The sequence below is a fragment of the Pinus tabuliformis genome, chromosome 5_1 (genome assembly GCF_031772625.1).
Source record: "Pinus tabuliformis cultivar Carrire ecotype Pingquan chromosome 5_1, CPIR1, whole genome shotgun sequence".
Taxonomy (NCBI): domain Eukaryota; kingdom Viridiplantae; phylum Streptophyta; class Pinopsida; order Pinales; family Pinaceae; genus Pinus; species Pinus tabuliformis.
Window position 1 is genome coordinate 187,302,068 of NC_142305.1, and position 18,020 is coordinate 187,320,087.

At 34.4% G+C, this 18,020-nt stretch overlaps 1 pseudogene; it reads right to left on the bottom strand.

Annotated features, from left to right (window-relative positions):
• Positions 1–6,801: 6,801 nt before the first annotated feature.
• Positions 6,802–17,749, bottom strand: LOC149164036 (serine carboxypeptidase 24-like; annotated as a pseudogene).
• Between the last annotated feature and the right edge of the window lie 271 nt (positions 17,750–18,020).

Here is an 18,020-nt window from a genome sequence, read left to right on the forward strand (position 1 = left end):
CTTCCTATCAAAAACATAGTGGAGGAAATAAGGTGTCATCCTAGAGAGACAATTATTAGCATAAGCACTCAATGCTAAAAGGAACATTCATCCCCCTAGGAGGTAAGAATTATGAAATTTTTTGATATGGAGTGCCTAATTGGTCTGAGCCACTGATCCAATGAACTCCATATCCAACTTGGATCTGAGATGTGGCTAGATCCCCCTTACGGTTTCTTGAAACTGAGTTTTGATGGGGCGTCGAAAAGGAATTCAAGAAAGGCAGTGACTAGAGGTGTCATTAAAGATTGGAAAGCTAAAATATGTAGATTATAGTTGATAAACATGGGACAACCCTCAAACAATGCAACATAATTCCAGGTTGTGGAGCATGGGATATAAATGATGATCCGCATAGGAATGATGAACATGATAGTCGAAGGGGACTCTGAGTTCTTCATCCAAATAACTCGAGAGATGCAATGTGGTACACAATTGAGAAAAGTAACAAATAATTGTTGTCTCACACAGTTAATCCAACACATTTAGAAACATTTTGAGGTATTGAAAGTTGTGGAGTTCACCTTAGTACATCGCTCAACAAATACGTTGGTGGATAGGGTGGAAAATGTAGGGGTCGAGAGCATCGAATCGCTAACCAGCATGGCATGGGAGGGAATGTTTCAGTGTCAATTAAAGGAATAATGATGAAGGTTGTTGGAGAGAGATTACTCCATTTTAGGAAGGTGGATTGAAAGAGAAGGGGTGGACCCGAATCAGGACAACGACCCACTTGACGACGCAAATGAATAACCCTCATTATAAAAATAAAGGTAGTAGCTAGTTTGGAAATGAGAAGGGGTACATGTTCACCACATAAGGAAGGAGTGAAAATTGATGATGGGAGAGAGGGGATTTCCTCCTTAATGGATCATCCTTCGGATCACCTCATTAATTGGAGAAGGCTGCAAGAGGAGTGGAGAAGTACGATATCTCGAGGGGTGGCATACTTGAGCAAGGCAATGGCCATTATGATTGTAAAAATGATCAAAGGGTCAAATAGAGGGAGGATGCCCACTAGTTGTCATGTTTTTACTGAAACACCATTAGCATGACTAATTTACCAAAATTAGAGAAGGAATACACTAAAAAATCGGTGATGTTGGTCATGTCTTGGGTGTTTCCTTTAAAATGTGAGTCAGGACAAGAAGGATGAATTGTAGCGATAAGGCTGAGGGATGGAAAGTTGTGTAACAATGAGGGTGAATTAGCAATTTTAGATCATACAATTAAGGTTTTGAGGAGTGTAATGGAAAAGGGTCACAATGATGGAGGTAAGCCACAGGACAGACCTCACGTAGATGCTCAAGGTTCTGAGGCCAGTAAAAGGACTCAAATGGAGGATGAGATGAGGTTGGCTATGATCAATTGTCAAACGAATATCCCATAGAAAGGGAAGGAGATAGTGGAAACCTAGGAGAATGAGATTAGAAGACAACACAAAGTTGTCCGAGATGACCGAATTGAGGAGGAAGCAGACTGGATAATTGACAAAGGGAATACCATAACTCAGATGATGGTGTACCATGAGACCCTCGAGACCACTTGGCATATAAAAGATCTAGTTCGGAAGCTGCAAGTGGAGGGATCAGAGGAGAAAACTAGGATACATATGGAGAAACAACTCTAGTTGAAGGGGATAGACCAGAGACTAAGAAATATTGAGGAGGCTCTCAAGGGAATGGGGAGAATAGAATTCATGCATAATGATATGATTGGGGATATGAATAATATGTTCTCAATCTAAGTGAGGTACATCAATAATCTGGACATCAAGTTGGGGGAGGAGCAAGGGGATTTAGCCCGTGTGAGAAAATATGGGGTTCAAGAGGTTAGAGTTGCAGGTGGTCATCAACAGAAAACTCCAGGTGTGAGGGGAGCATCAACGACAACTCCAAGTGAGGGAGAAACCCTTGTGGCTGGAACAGCGACGAAAGGAAGTCATGTTAATTGATTATTGCATTGTCCATTCTTTTGTTTAGTTTTGTTGCATAGTTTCATAGGCAATATAGTAGTTATTTTGTTAAATTCGAGCATGTGGATCCAAAATGTGTAGTTAGTAAGATAGACAAAAGGTAGGTAATTTTGTTGAATTATATAAGGGATACCAAAGAAGGAAAAACCCTATAGAATGTTGGGTTAAATATGTGATTAAGATTAAAAAATTATACATTTGGTCTGGTTGCCAATCTCAGAGACCAACTGGCTTGTTTGTGCTCTATGTTTGTTTTGTAATATAAGTATTATCTACTAACTAACAAAAAAAAAATTGAGTCTAATTGTGGATTCTTAGTGCTTAACTTGAAAAGTCATAAGAAACATTCTTTTCTAGGTGACCCCTCTTTCGAGTCTATGGGCCAACATCGTTTGTAGCCAACCATAATTGCTTACAAATTGAGACATGAGAGTAGCACCATAGATTCCAATACATACTCTACAAAATGATGCATTAAATCACTACTACATGTGTCAATTTATTTATCATCTCTAAAAGTGTCACCAACAGTTTTTTCATCTCTCTGAATTCTTGTAAACAAACCATTAACAAAAAAATGATTTATTAACAACTCCAATATCAACCATTATTTTATTAATAAATACTTGATCGAACAACTCTGTTATACATTCATGATAACTTTATAAACTACTCTTAAATTAACTAACTTATTTAAAATCATTTGATTGATAACAACTTAACACAACAAGAATATCAACTTTCATCATGACTACGCCTATACGCAACACATGAAATGTATTATCTCTCGAAAGATAACATACACCAACAATTCTATAACAAAGTCCAGTCGGCCAACCCAACAAAATATAATAAAATTGCAATCTTATATATACCCAAATATAATAAAATTACAATCTTATATATACCTAGTATGATAAAGAGCAATTAAATTATATCTATTTAAATGGTTTAAAATTTGTTTATATATTTTTTATAATTTGACATTATTATATAATTTTTATAATATGATATTACCATATCTGTTACACATATGATCTTAAAAATGTAATTATTTCCTAGTTTAACATTATGGATTGAATTTTGATATTTTTTATTAATATTTAAAATTATTTACCTATTATTTAATTGGTTTAAATCTTATTTTAAATAAGATTTACTGCACCCATAAAAATAACTATCTCAAATTTTTGTGATATAATTACAATAATCATGACCTATTTCTTTATTTTTCAACCTACTCAAATAACCATTTTTTCCTAACAAATTCTACTAACTTTGGCAAACGTGTATATTTTATACCCTACCCCTTATAAAATCCTATAGTTGATGATCTCTGAATACTCCGTTTAGACCATACAGATTACAACCTACTATTAATTAACCGATCACATAACTAATTAATAACATAACTAACTTTCAGATAGTTAATACATAGTCAATACAGGATCGATTAACCGAATGATTAAATTCAGAATCAGAAAAGAGCACGTGGTAAGCATTTGAGAGTTACAATTCAACTTTCTTTGGCTTCTTGCAACACTGACGCTAATTATTCGGGTGTGGAGGAGATCTTAAGTCTGTCGTTGCACCTGTGTGGGGGTGCATCATTCGGCAAGAAGATGTGAACCTAGACGCACTTAGCTGGGTCAATGACAATGCCCTTCAACCTGGCACTCTCCACTGACGCTCGTTCCGATGCACGCATAATTAGGTGATCCCTCCACTGGAACCTGCTACGACACAGGAATACCTAGGTGATCATAATGCCCAAGCAAGAGAATCACAATGTTTTGCAGGCATGTGTTCTTATAAATCTCTTAATAACAAACTTCACTTGATTTTTTTATGGTTTCTCCAACTCTCTTGTATTCATTGATGAACTACGACGGATTGCAAAATCCTGAGCAATGGAAAAAGATGAAAAAGGAAAATAAAGTTACGTATGAATAGGTATATGTTCATTCTTCTTTGTAAAATTTAATTGTACGAACTGAAGAGAAAAAGAATTGAGTTGTAGCAAAGTCTCATTAAGCAAATTCAATTTATAAGTCAACCTGTACGTCCAGAAAGAATACTGGACATGGCTTTGTTTAGGGTGTCATTTAATAAAATGTGACTGTAATTATTTTATCTTCGTTAGCGTTTCCTCTAATTATTTATTATAACATGACATAAACATTTATAAAGTTGGTAATGATAGTGAGCAAGAGCTACAATAGTTGTTGACTTCAAGATAGCATTATGACCAATCATATTGTTAGTACACAATTCTAATAAAAGTTTTAGCATGTTACAGATATATTAAAAAATATTCATAACATTAATAACCAGGTAACTTATTAAAAATATTATAAGTAAATTGGAAGCTCTGGTATGGTTGACAAAGAATAGTATCAAAATTAAAATTAATGTTATATTCTTGTGGATTATGTATTTGGCCCTCAGTTTTAAGTTACCATATTTATTTATTTGTTTATGAGTGTTACCACGAGTGATGTTGTTTATATGGAATCTTAATAAAAGTGTTATGTAAATATTCAACGTATAAAAGTGTTATTTAAATATTTAATGTGCAATACTGATATTTTAAAAAAAACATTCATAATTTTAATAAACCGAGTAAATATTGATGTTGGTAAATATTATAACATTAATATGACTATCTCATATATATATATATATATATATATATATATATATATATATATATATATCAATTGCCAAGTACCCAAAACTAAAATGCTAAGAATATATGTTTTAAAAATATTTTTTAATACATGTTACTTTATATTAAATAATCATGATAATTTTTTACTTTACAAAATAAATATTATTATTTATTTTAATTTGTTAATTTAAGATTTGTTATCACTTGTATGTTTTAATTTGGATTTATTTATTTTGATTTTTTTTTTTTTTATTCATTTAAAAAGTTATACCATCCAAAAAAATATATCATATATTTTTCAGAATGGCATGAATGTTGTTGACCAATATTATATTACTTACTTAAAGTTAATATAACATATAAGGAAAATATCAAATAATTTTAATTTATATGTTTAATGATTTAATGAGTATTTGGTTTGGGAAAAAATATTTCAACTTGTTTTTAATTGGTTAGAAGTTCATTTTTCTTAAAGTATTTATAATCCAAAGCCAAAGGAGGAGAGTGGGCTTACCTTTGTTGATTCATTTCATAGGTTTGAAAAAGAAGCTATAACTAAGCAAGTTTAACAATATAGTATAATCACTAAGATTTTGGTAGAAACTTTGAAATAAAAATTTCTCCAACAATTTAAAAAAAGAAAAAGAAAAAAGAAAGAAAGTCAAAATTTATAGAGAGTACAGGTAGTATTTAGCTATACTTAAGTTCCCATCAATATAGATAGATAGCTTAAAACTTCTTTCTGAATTCCCTACTCTGAATAGTTTATTATATTTTGGGGTTGATATTTTTAGTTTACAATTCATATAAGGTAACTTTTAACCTAGACTATATGAATTGTAAACACCTCCCCTTATCCTTTCAGTTTGATATTTCCTTTTATATTTACATTTATTAAATCTATGTGTTAGCATTTCATGAAATATGTAACTATTTTTAATTTCTCAATGATATAAGATAACTATTTGATCTAGAATATATATGAATTGTAGAGCCTCTTGTTATCCTTTCAATTTGTTATTTCCTTTTATTATTACATTTATTAAATATTTGTGGTGGAATTTCATAAAAGAGACAAATGGTTGAATTTATCCATTTGCTTTACTTAGTTTTCTTGGTTGTCAAATTTCCGAGCATTCACTAATTTCTTAAACATGGTTCAAAATTTATCAAATATCAAGTCATATTAAGTTTATCTCAGTAATATTTTCTAGCTTAGCTTTGTTGTCAAATTCTGAATGATTCTCTTATGTCCTCCTATTAAATTTGTTTTTTTTTTTTTTCAAGTCATATTAAGTTGGCTTGTTTCTTTTTTTCTTCTTTCTTTCTCTTTTTGTTTTTTGTTTTGTTTTTTTTTTTCTTATCAAAAAAATGGTTATGTTGTATTAATTCTAGAAAAGAAATAAGGCTTGAAAGCCTAGATACATAGATGCAAAGGAGAAATGAATATTTTCACTTTGATACAAAATTTCTTTGAAAATTGGTGTAGCATCTATATAATTCTTGTGTACATGTCCTTGTTAGGCCTCATTGAATACCATTTAAAATATATCTATCTATAATTTACAAAGAAAATGTAAAACCTTCCACCCCCACAATGCAGAATTACAATTAACAAAATATCTCAACTTAGTTTAACACTAACTTGCATATTTTTACTTTAATTTAGCTATATTTAAACTACCCTACATGTAATAGTTAAGATGTAGCCTTTGATTTAGCTACATTTAAACTACCTTGCATGTACTAGTTAAGATGTAGCCTTTGCTAGACAACATTTTGATTAAATTTAGTAAGTTTTTTTAAAAAATTAAATCAAGTTGTAGAATTTAAAATACCCTAAAGTTTTCTAATAATGCTGAATTTATTTCTACTATAAAATCTTGATTAAAACACTAAGTTTGAAATTTTAGAATTCAAAAATTACCAAATTCAAACCAAAAATATATAATTTTAAAATTCAAAAATTACCAAATTCAAACCAAAAAATATATAGAGAAAAAAATTGTTGCCTCTAGACAAGACCCCCGTGCCGGCGGGGTTTCAATCACGAAATTTTATTAAAAGTAAGTTGGATCACCTTATCTACAAACAACAATAACGAGATTTGATAGAGTCAGCTGTGGGTTGGGACGGTGCTTGGTAAACTGTGACCCATTATGAATGATTGGAAAAGTTTTAAAGCCCTTTCAGGTTGGAAAAGTGGAACTTCATGGCCAGCCCCCCTTACAGTTGCGAAGGTAAGACCTATGTATACTTCAGTCCATCCTCCAACAGTCTATTAATCAATCCATTGCCAAAAAATAATTAGTAAAACTTTATATCACAGTGAAAGTCGAATGAACGCTGACTTGTTATATATGTAATGAAACCTCAGAATTTTGTTAAGAATATACCCACCTGATTATTGAGATACCATGGATACCATGAAATTGGAACAGAAAGATTGAGTTGATTAATTGATAACCTTGTTGCAGTGACAGGTACTACAGAGTCAACGTCGCCGCTAGACAAGATGATACCAACATTTCCATTTGTTGAAATTATAATTTCAACTGCAGTGAACACAAAAACAGCAGCTACTTTATTCATTTGTCGTGATCCGGCGCCCCACATTTTTTCCCGATCTTTTAAATCACTGCCATTACTATCTTTTCACTCTTTAATTATTTTTGTGTTTCAGAAAGAAGAAGATCAGATCTAGCACTACACCATTACTTCTCAACAACGTTATTAATGACCAGAATGGATCAAACAGAAAAAGAACCATTCTCGAGCCATAACAGCATTTATCAGCCATAATTTCATCACCACCGACTCAAAAAATACAACAAAAGATTAGATCTATTCATTATGAGCAGCAGAAACTTCATTAGCAAGTTAAAGCGGTGAAGACCCTTTCCCCCACTATAAAATGCAGACACAACAGTGTAGAAAAACATAGATTGAAAGTCCTTTTGTAACACACAGCAGTGTAGAACAAGAGAGTTTTTTTTGGTATTGCACAGCAGTGCTGAAATTTTCTGAGATAGTTGTTTTGTGGAACTGAAGCGTTCGTGTTGTAATCCCTCTGTCAAGAGGAAGATGCTCTTAAGCATAATCTTTTATGAAGATCCCTCTATGTGAGGAAGACTTAGTTTTAGCACTTAGTTTATTTTTATAAATAGAAGTTTCTTTCTGCCTGTTGCTGTTACACCGTAAGTCGAAAAATACTTGACGTCAAAAATCCCCGTTGCTGTTACACCGTAACTCAAAAATACTTGACGTCAAAAATTTATGTTGCTGCAACACCACGAACAGCGTTGCTGCAACACAAGTTATAGCAACTGAAAAAAAAACTACGTTGTTACAACACCAGTTACAGCAAAGCGATTTTTTTTTTTCTGTTTTCGCTGTATTGAAACAGAGTATTATTTTGATCAATTTTTGATCCTGAGGCAAAGTAGAGTATTATTTTATGCTCGGTTTTTTGTGTTTTTGAATTATCAGAAAATAAAGTATTACTCTCTGTTCATATTTTTGTTGTTTCAGAATTTATCAGAAAATTCTCAACAGTGGAAACAGAGGAATTTTCCACTGTATTTTGTTTGGAATAACCAGAAATTCCCGACATGGTATCAGAGCATGTCCAGGCTCTTTGAAGACATCAAAGAAGCTGAAAGAAGATTTGTAGCTGCAGCAAATTATCTAGCAGAGTGAAAACGCTGTCAAGGTATTTTTCAGATTAGTTTTTTGTGTAGCTGCTGAAGACAATTAAGTGATTTTTTTACAGTCAAGTATTGCAAGAATGGCCAGCACCAGCGTGGGTATGTTTAATACCCAGCTCCCACAATTTAATGGGAAAAATTATGACTACTGGGCAATAACCATGAGAGCCCTGTTTGCCTCACAAGATTTATGAGAACTTGTTGAATACGGATTTGAAGAACCAGCAAATGAAGAAGAGTTTATTGGATTAACTCAGGCAGAGAAAGAGCCGTTGAAGAGCAATAAGAAGAAGGACTCAAAAGCCTTTGTACTTTTATATCAAGCAGTGCATGAGCGTGTGTTTCCGAGGATAGCAGCAGCCAAGACATCTAGAGAAGCATGGCAAACTCTCAAGACATCCTATCAAGACATGGAGAAAGTGAAGACAACAAAACTACAGTTGCTGAGGAAATATTTTGAGAACCTGCGTATGAAGGAGTCAGACAATATTGACTCATTCTTCACACAAGCAATTGGTTTGGTCACACAGATAAGGTCTCATGAAGAAACTCTTGAAGAAAGGAGGATTGTGGAGAAACTATTGAGGTGCCTACCCTCAAAGTTTGATGTGATTGTCACCACCATAGAAGAGACAAAGGATCTCTCAAATTTTTCAGTTGATGAACTTCATGCATCACTGATAACACATGAGCAGAGGTTGAGTAGAACTGAAAACTCATCTCTAGAGCAAGTCTTCAAGACCCAAATGTCATTTGGAAGAGGAAGAGGTCAAGGCAGAGGAAACAAGAGAGGAAGAGGCAGAACCCAATATAGGGGCGGAAGAAACAGTCCAGCAAACGTTCAAGGAAGAGGCAGCAATCCGAATTAGAACCAAGGCCATGGCAGCAGTCAACAAAGTGGACAATATCATGCTCAAGGACAAAGGTATGAAAAATCCAATGTCCAATGTTATTATTGTAAAAAATATGGGCACTATGCAAATGAATGTAGGAAGAAGCATCATGATATGAGTAATAGATCTAGTGCAAATATCTCTAGAGAAAAGATCAGTCAAGATAATGTGTTGTTAGTTTGTAATATGGCTGAAACAAACAGTGAGGATATATGGTTTCTAGATTCTGGTTGTAGCAACCATATGACAGGAAACATAGCCCTGTTTTATGTTTTAGATCAGAGTGTGCAATCACAAGTCACACTTGGGACTGATAGTAAAATTTATGTTATGGGAAAAGGAGAAGTTAAAATATTTACAAAGAAAGGTGAAAAGAAAACCATAGCAGATGTCTATTATGTTCCTGGAATGAAGTGTAATCTCTTGAGTATTGGACATCTTGTTCAGAAGGGTTACAATGTTTTCTTTAAGAATGATGTATGCACCATCATGGACAGATTACCCAGCAAACGTTGTATTGCTGAAGTGAAGATGACAAGGAACAAGATGTTCCCTCTCAGAATAAAAGCAGATTTGAAAAATAAAGAAGTAGTTGCAGCAGTGACACAAGAGGCTCTCCAAAGCGTACCAAAGGATGAAAATCGGTTGTGGCATTTGAGATTTGGACATCTCAACTTTGGAGGTCTTAATTTGTTGAGTAGAAGAGGAATGGTAAGAGGATTACCATTGATAGAAAAGCCAGACAGCCTTTGTGAAGGTTGTATATTGGGAAAACAACACAGAGAAAGTTTTCCAACTGGGAAAAGCATAAGGGCAAAAGCACCCTTAGAAATTGTCCACTCAGATTTATGTGGACCGATGCAAGCTCCATCACTTGCAGACAGCCAATATTTTCTAACATTTATTGATGACTTTACCAGAAAGACTTGGTTTATTTTCTGAAGAATAAGAGTGAAGTGTTTGAAAAATTTCAAAATTTCAAAGCACTTGTAGAAAATCAAGGTGGGCTGCATATCAAGGTTTTGAGAACTGACAGAGGAGGTGAGTATATCTCCAAAGAATTTTTACGTTTTTGCAGAGAAAATGGAATTCATAAGCAATTTACAGCAAGGTACACCCCGCAGCAAAATGGAGTTGCTGAAAGGAAAAACAGAACAATCATGGATATGGCGAGGAGCATGTTGAAGGCAAAGCATTTGCCAAATGATTATTGGGTTGAAGCTGTACACTGTGCAATATATATTTTGAATAGATGTCCTACAAAAGCAGTGATGAACAGAGTCCCAAAAGAAGCATGGAGTAGGAGAAAGCAAAGAGTCACCCACATGAAATTTTTTGGTTGTGTGGCTTATGCACACATTCCAGATCAGCTAAGGAAGAAATTGGACAGCAAAGGGGAGAAATGTATTTTCATTGGATACAGTGAAGAATCCAAAGCTTACAGGTTATATATCCCATCCACCAAGAAGTTTTTTGTGAGCAGAGATGTTCAATTTATTGAAGAGGAAGCTTGGGATGGAAGCATAGAGAAAACAATTAATGTTAAAAACTGTTTGTCTCATGATGATGATGATGAGGAGTTGGCTGAAACACATCCCCAAACAACAGCGCCAACAACAGAACAGCAAGAGACACCCTTGAAGAGAAATGAGAGTGCTTTTCCAAGCACACCACAAGGAGGAAATTCAAGTGCATCTACAAGCACTTGCACACCGAATGAAAGAGGTAAGAAATTCAGAAATTTAAGTGATATCTATGATGAAGGAATGAATTCCCTGTTTGCTTTGTATTGTCACGTTGATGACCCTGTTCATTTCGAAGATGCAATTAAAGATAAGAAATGGATAGAAGCTATGGATGAGGAGATGAATGCAATAGAAAGAAATAAGACATGGGATTTAGTTGAGCTACCAAAAGGCAAAGAAGTCATTGGAGTTAAATGGGTCTACAAGACCAAGAGTAATGCTGAAGGAAAGATAGAAAGGCATAAGGCAAGACTTGTTGTCAAGGGATACAAGCAGCAGTATGGGAGAGATTATGAGAAGACTTTCGCACAGGTTGCAAGAATGGAAACAGTAAGAGCAGTGCTGTCCATAGCAGCACAAAACAAATGGAAGGTTTACCAAATGGACGTGAAGTCAGCATTCTTGAATGGAGTATTAATGGAAGAGGTTTACATCGAGCAACCTCTAGGCTATGAGAAGAAAGGCCAAGAGTACAAAGTCTGTAGATTGAAGAAATCTCTTTATGGGCTGAAGCAAGCGCCAAGAGCATGGTACAGTAGGATAGATTCCTATCTACTGGAAAACGGATTTGAGAAGTGTGAGGGAGAACCCACTGTTTACATCAAAGAAAAAGACTGTAAAATTTTAATTGTTTTGTTATATGTTGATGATGTGATTTTTACAAGTAATGATGACTACCTCATTGAAAATTTCAAATCAGTCATGAAAGAAGAATTTGAGATGACTCACATGGGTTTGCTGAGATACTTCTTAGGAATATAAGTAGATCAAAATAAAAATGGAATTTTTATTTCACAGGCAAAATATGTAAATGAAGTGTTGAGCAGATTAACATGCAGGACAGCAAGGCAGCAATCACTCCCACAGTGATGGGATTAAAACTCAGCGAAGAAGACAGCAGCAAGGATTTTGACCCTAGTGTGTACAAGAGCATAGTCGGCAGCCTTATGTATTTAACTGCAACTAGGCCAGACATAATGTATGTTGTTAGTTTAATTTCTAGATTCATGGAGAAGCCAAAAGAAACACATTGGCAGGCAGCAAAAAGAATTCTGAGGTATGTTAAAGGTACAAAAAGGTATGGCATATTTTATACTGTTTCAGAATGTTCAGATTTAGTTGGATACAAAGATAGTGATTGGGATGGAAGTGTAGATGACGGGAAAAGCACATCAGGTTACATTTTTCACATAGGTTCAGGAGCCATTTCATGGGCTTTCATGAAATAGCCAATTGTGGCATTGTCTACAGTAGAACCAGAGTATGTGGCAGCTACAACAGCAGCATGTCAAGCGGTTTGGATGAGGAGAATGTTGAGAAGTCTATGTCAGGAGCAGGCAACAGCAACAATTATTTTTTGTGACAATAGCTCAGCTATTGCATTATCCAAGAACTCTCTATTCCACAAGAGAATGAAACACATAGACACAAAGTTTCACTACATCAGAGAATTGGTGAACAATGGAGAAATCATTTTACAACATTGCAGGACTCAGGAACAGGTTGCAGATATTCTTACAAAGCCATTGGATCAGAAAAGTTTTGAGTTTTTAAGGAAACTTCTGGGTATGACTGATAACCCAGCAGTTGAAATTAAAGGGGAGTGTTGAAATTATAATTTCAACTGCAGTGAACAGAACAACAACAGCTACTTTATTCATTTGTCGTGATCCGGCGCCCCACATTTTTTCCCGATCTTTTAAATCACCGCCATTACTATCTTTTCACTCTTTAATTATTTTTGTGTTTCAGAAAGAAGAAGATCAGATCCAGCGCTACACCATTACTTCTCAACAACCGTATTAATGAGCAGAACGGCTGAAACAGAAAAAGAACCATTCTCGAGCCGTAGCAGCATTTATCAGCCATAGATTTCATCACCACCGACTCAAAAAATACAGCAAAAGATCAGATCTGTTCATTATGAGCAGCAGAAACTTCATCAGCAAGTTAAAGCGGTGAAGACCCTTTCCCGCACTATAAAATGCAGACACAGCAGTGTAGAACAACAGAGTTTTTTTTGTATTGCACAGCAGTACTGAAATTTTCTGAGATAGTTGTTTTGTGGAACTGAAGCATTCCTGTTGTAATCCCTCTGTCAAGAGGAAGATGCTCTTAAGCATAATCTTTTATGAAGATCCCTCTATGTGAGGAAGACTTAGTTTTAGCACTTAGTTTATTTTTATAAATAGAAGTTTCTTTTTGCCTCTTGTTGTTACACCGTAAGTCGAAAAATACTTGACGTCAAAAATCCTCGTTGCTGTTACACCGTAACTCAAAAATACTTGACGTCAAAAATTTATGTTGCTGCAACACCACGAACAGCGTTGCTGCAACACAAGTTATAGCAACTGAAAAAACACTGTGTTGTTATAACACCAGTTACAGCAAAACGATTTTTTTTTTTCTGTTTTCGCTGCATTGAAACAGAGTATTATTTTGATCAATTTTTGATCCTGAGGCAAAGTAGAGTATTATTTTATGGTCAGTTTTTTGTGTTTTTGAATTTATCAGAAAACAGAGTATTACTCTCTGTTCATATTTTTGTTGTTTCGGAATTTATCAGAAAATTCTCAACACTGGAATAACCAGAAATTCCCGACACCATTGACAAATGAAAAAACAAATTATTACTCTCAAGTTGCATAGAGTAAAAAAATTATAGATGCAAAAGTGCATTCCTTCCAAAACTATGCTAAAATTAATTCAAGGGTACCAGATAGTTTCGGAGATTTTCAGTGAATACGAAACAGTATTCTCGACTGAAATAATTTGATAGGTGGAAGAAACACCTGTAAACCCAAATTTTAAGCCCTGCCGCAATAAGCTCTATGTATATCCGAAGAACAGAGAATTTTGAATCCGTCCAATTAGTATTAAAGGTCCCACTGCCATTAAAGATGGAAACATAATTATGGATTTGTTGAAGGATTATTCATATCGAAATGAAAAGTTAGATACCGGACTTGTCTGAATATATTGAGACACACCTGAAACCAGTTCAACTGTAGGGAATATGCGTAGTGTTAGCGTGAAGTTCTGTTTGCACATCAGGGCGATTATAATATATCTCTCCATAGTTTTCAATGCAGGGGTCGTAGCCAGCTATCCTCCTCGCGAACTGTTAAGTGCATAAACAAGAGCCCGTTACTTAAACTCATTAGATCAAGAATAATAGTTTCAGGATTACATTATTTGTACCGATTTTGTCGATCTGGCGAACCTCCCACTCCCTACGGGTTGCGTGCATACTGGGGTATAAATATCATCGAGATCTATGTTACTCATTTCAGTAACGGCATCCTTAAAGTAATTATTACAGGCCCATGAAATATTCGGTTGCTTGAAATTGCAGTTTTTCATAATGGCATTATAAGTGGCATCCGATATCAAAGCATGACACCACCAGTATTGAATAGTGCCGATATTGTCATAGTAATCGTCTGTGACCCCATTTCCCACCTGGTGCGCAGTACAAGAAAGTCAATTTTAATAAACTTTGAATTAAGCCAAGTACACAAAAAATATCTGTTACTCACCAAGCTGAGAATTAGATGGACTGAACAACATCGATCTCTGAACAATAATTTTCTTGATTGACACAACAGTATTATATAGAAAGAGCATTACATCAAAAAAATCTCACCCCATGTAGGGTGTAGAGACCAGAGAAAAATAAGCAATACATATTTAAAACACTGATATATACCCTAAAACCCTTGAGATTTATGATGGGATTAGAATTCCCTTTGTTGTATTCGTACACTTTCTTCGCGAGCTGAGGAACATAGTGCCCTGGGTTCACAGATAAATTCAAAGGGTCTCAATTTATACCATTGTATTTTAATTGTGATTCAGTGTCTATTCCGGTGACCATTGAATTATGATAGGTTTTATGAAAATTGAATTATAATAGGTTTTTTTTATAATGCCAAAAAAATACAGAAACATTTGATTGGGCTCTGTCCATCAAAATTATGGAATATTTAAAACTATACAACGTAATTAAGTTAAACGATTTCAAAATCTCAATATAGTGACCTGCGTAACTCTCCCCACATATATAAAATTCTCTGTTCTTGTACTGAGGGAATCTCTCGAACCAGTTGATAAGAAAAGCTAACGCATCGTCAGCTACCATGGAGGACAGAGAGTATGAGTATTGTAGTACTATTAATCTGTAAACCGGAGGTGGTAATGAGATAAAATAGCATATATGTACCAGTGCGTTTGTCCCCACTATCGAATAAGTTGGAGGAGGTATTTGTATATAAGAATCCCACTCCAGCAGGCGATTCCAGAAAAAGTAAGTTTGCAACTGAGATCGTGATCATGAGAGGCAACCGTACTAATTATTATTCAGTAATCAATATAAAAATTGGATATTCAAATTGACGATTGATGCCATGATATGAGTTAACCATTCTATGATTGAAACATGACATACTGTTTTTCTCATGGTAATGTGAAAGAAATTACTTACATTTGTTCGAAGCATACTTATTCAGATACAATGAAGAACGCTTCTTATGTTTGCGGAAAGGCCCGATTTCCTGCGAGGCTCCATATGCTATTGAAGAAGCTCCTGGACCTGCAATCCCACGTATTAAACAATAATCAGCTTTATCATTGAAATGTCGCGAGTTTATTTTTCTCCCACTCAAAAAGTATTTGCGTATAATGTGAGATACACAATTTTTTATTAATTTGAAAATGTTTTTGGTAGCATATAGGATTTAATTAATTCATTTTTTTTTTTCAGTTTTCTAATTGCATTGAGTTTCTGTATTTCTGTATTGGTATTAAGAAATTTTAACTTTACATCTCGCATATAAATATTTTAATGATAAGATATGTATCAATGATTTAATAAAAATGGTAGGTAATAATATATTCAGGGGGCTGCCCCACACTCAACAAATTATGTGCTAGACTAGGAACATATAAAACATCATTAATGTGCTTTGGTTTTCCTTGTTTTGTCTTCATAGCAGTTGTTCCCCTACCTTTAGCTTCAACTGGCTTCTCATCTCCCAATAGTACATTAGATTTTTTAGATTCATCTATCTCTACAAAGCCATCTTTATTTCCTATCATGTGATTGTTGAACCCACTATCCATAAGCCACACCTCTTTTGAAATATTATTAGTTGAATTAGAAGCCAAGAATAAAGTGCTAACCTCTTCTTTTTCTTTAGAAAAATTAGCTTGTTGTGTTTGTTTTTTCCAACAATTTCTTTCATAATGGCCAAATCTTTTACAATAAAAACATTGAACTTGGGATTTATTAAATCTTTTACCTCCATCACTTTCAACATTACCTCTTCCTTTGTTGTATGAAGAAAAAAATCCTCCTCGGCCTCTGCCTCCTTTGTATTTTTGTCCTCTTCCTCTTCCTCTTCAAAAAGTGTTATGTCTTTTCTCATGAAAGGAACCACTTTTATCTTTGAAAATATTTCTTCTTGCTTGAAAAGCTTGCTCAACAGATTTTTCAGAAGATCTATTGATTCTTTGCTTATGAGATTGAACAGACCCCATTAGCTCATTCACAGACAACTGAGTTAGATCCTTACATTGCTCAATAGCAACAACAACCCCATCAAATTTTGCAGGCAAACTTCTCAAAATCTTCTCAACAACTTTTTGATCTCTTAAATCTTCTCCATAAGACCTAAGTTCATTCACTATACCCATAACTCTAGTGAGAAAATCTTGAATAAATTCAGAGTTTTGCATGCACAAGGTTTCAAATTCTCTTCTTAATGTCTGCAACTTAACAATTTTTACCTTATCACTTCCTTGATATGCTTGCTGCAAAGCATCCGATGCCTCCTCTGATTTTGTTACTCCAACTAGTGTGGGAAAATTAAAATCATGCAGTGCTTGTTGGATTAGGAAGAGAGCCTTTGAATCTTTCTTATGATTTTCCTTTAGCTGGTTTCTTTCGTCTTGAGTCCAGTGGGCAAGTGTGTGATCATTTGGTTCTGTATATCCATTCTCTACGAAATCCCACAAATCTTGTGAGAGAAACAATGTTTTCATCTTAATTCTCCAAAAACCAAAGTTATCACCTTTAAACATTGGTATTTGTGGCTGAGAAATATTCATATTGTTGGACATTGTTGCTAACTGTTAAGCACTCCAACAAATAACTTGAATATGTAGAGGCTTCACAAAAATATGAATACTCTTGCAAATGGCTTTCACAAAATTTTGAAACCTCCTCCCAACAACACACACTTTACATATAAATCAACTCTCTTAACCTAGCTCTGATACCATGTTAAATCTAGAAAGAGTATGCATATGAAAACATAAACAAAACTAATGAACACAAATAAGAGAAGGCTAATTCTCAATCCATAAGCTGAACTCTCATTGGAATCTCATATCTCCATAGGATCAATGAATACATTATTATATAGCGAACATATTTCTAATTTCATTATCCATTATCTGACTAATCTACTATCCCTAATAATTTGTTGAATGATAATTGAATACATCTATAAATTTGTTGTCCTAATTTTGATAACTCAGAACACAAAATTTGTTGGGTAATCTGTTAGAAATTACATAGTTTTATTTTAAGCATTATCCTCAACAACATAGCCCGCTTATTGATCGAATGAGACCGGGGGCTGCCCTGGGAGTCCAATTATTTTGTTTGCTACCTGGTCACCTATGGACAGGTGCAACACCTGAAGCACAATCGACATGATCCATAATGAACTCCACATCATCATTTGATATCACAAACAGAAACGATTCTACAATGGATCCAGGAGAATCTTAGAAATAAAACTACATGCCATTCGATTGCAATTATATATAACGCTGAATGTGGAGTTTGACTGTTCTTTTGTTTTCACCATCTGTAGGTGAGTGAAGTCAATGATGGATTTCCTGTCACTTTCATGAAGTAGATAACACCCACCCATATTTGTCAGCGTCAAAGTAAACGATATACTTTCCATTCCACCATATCAT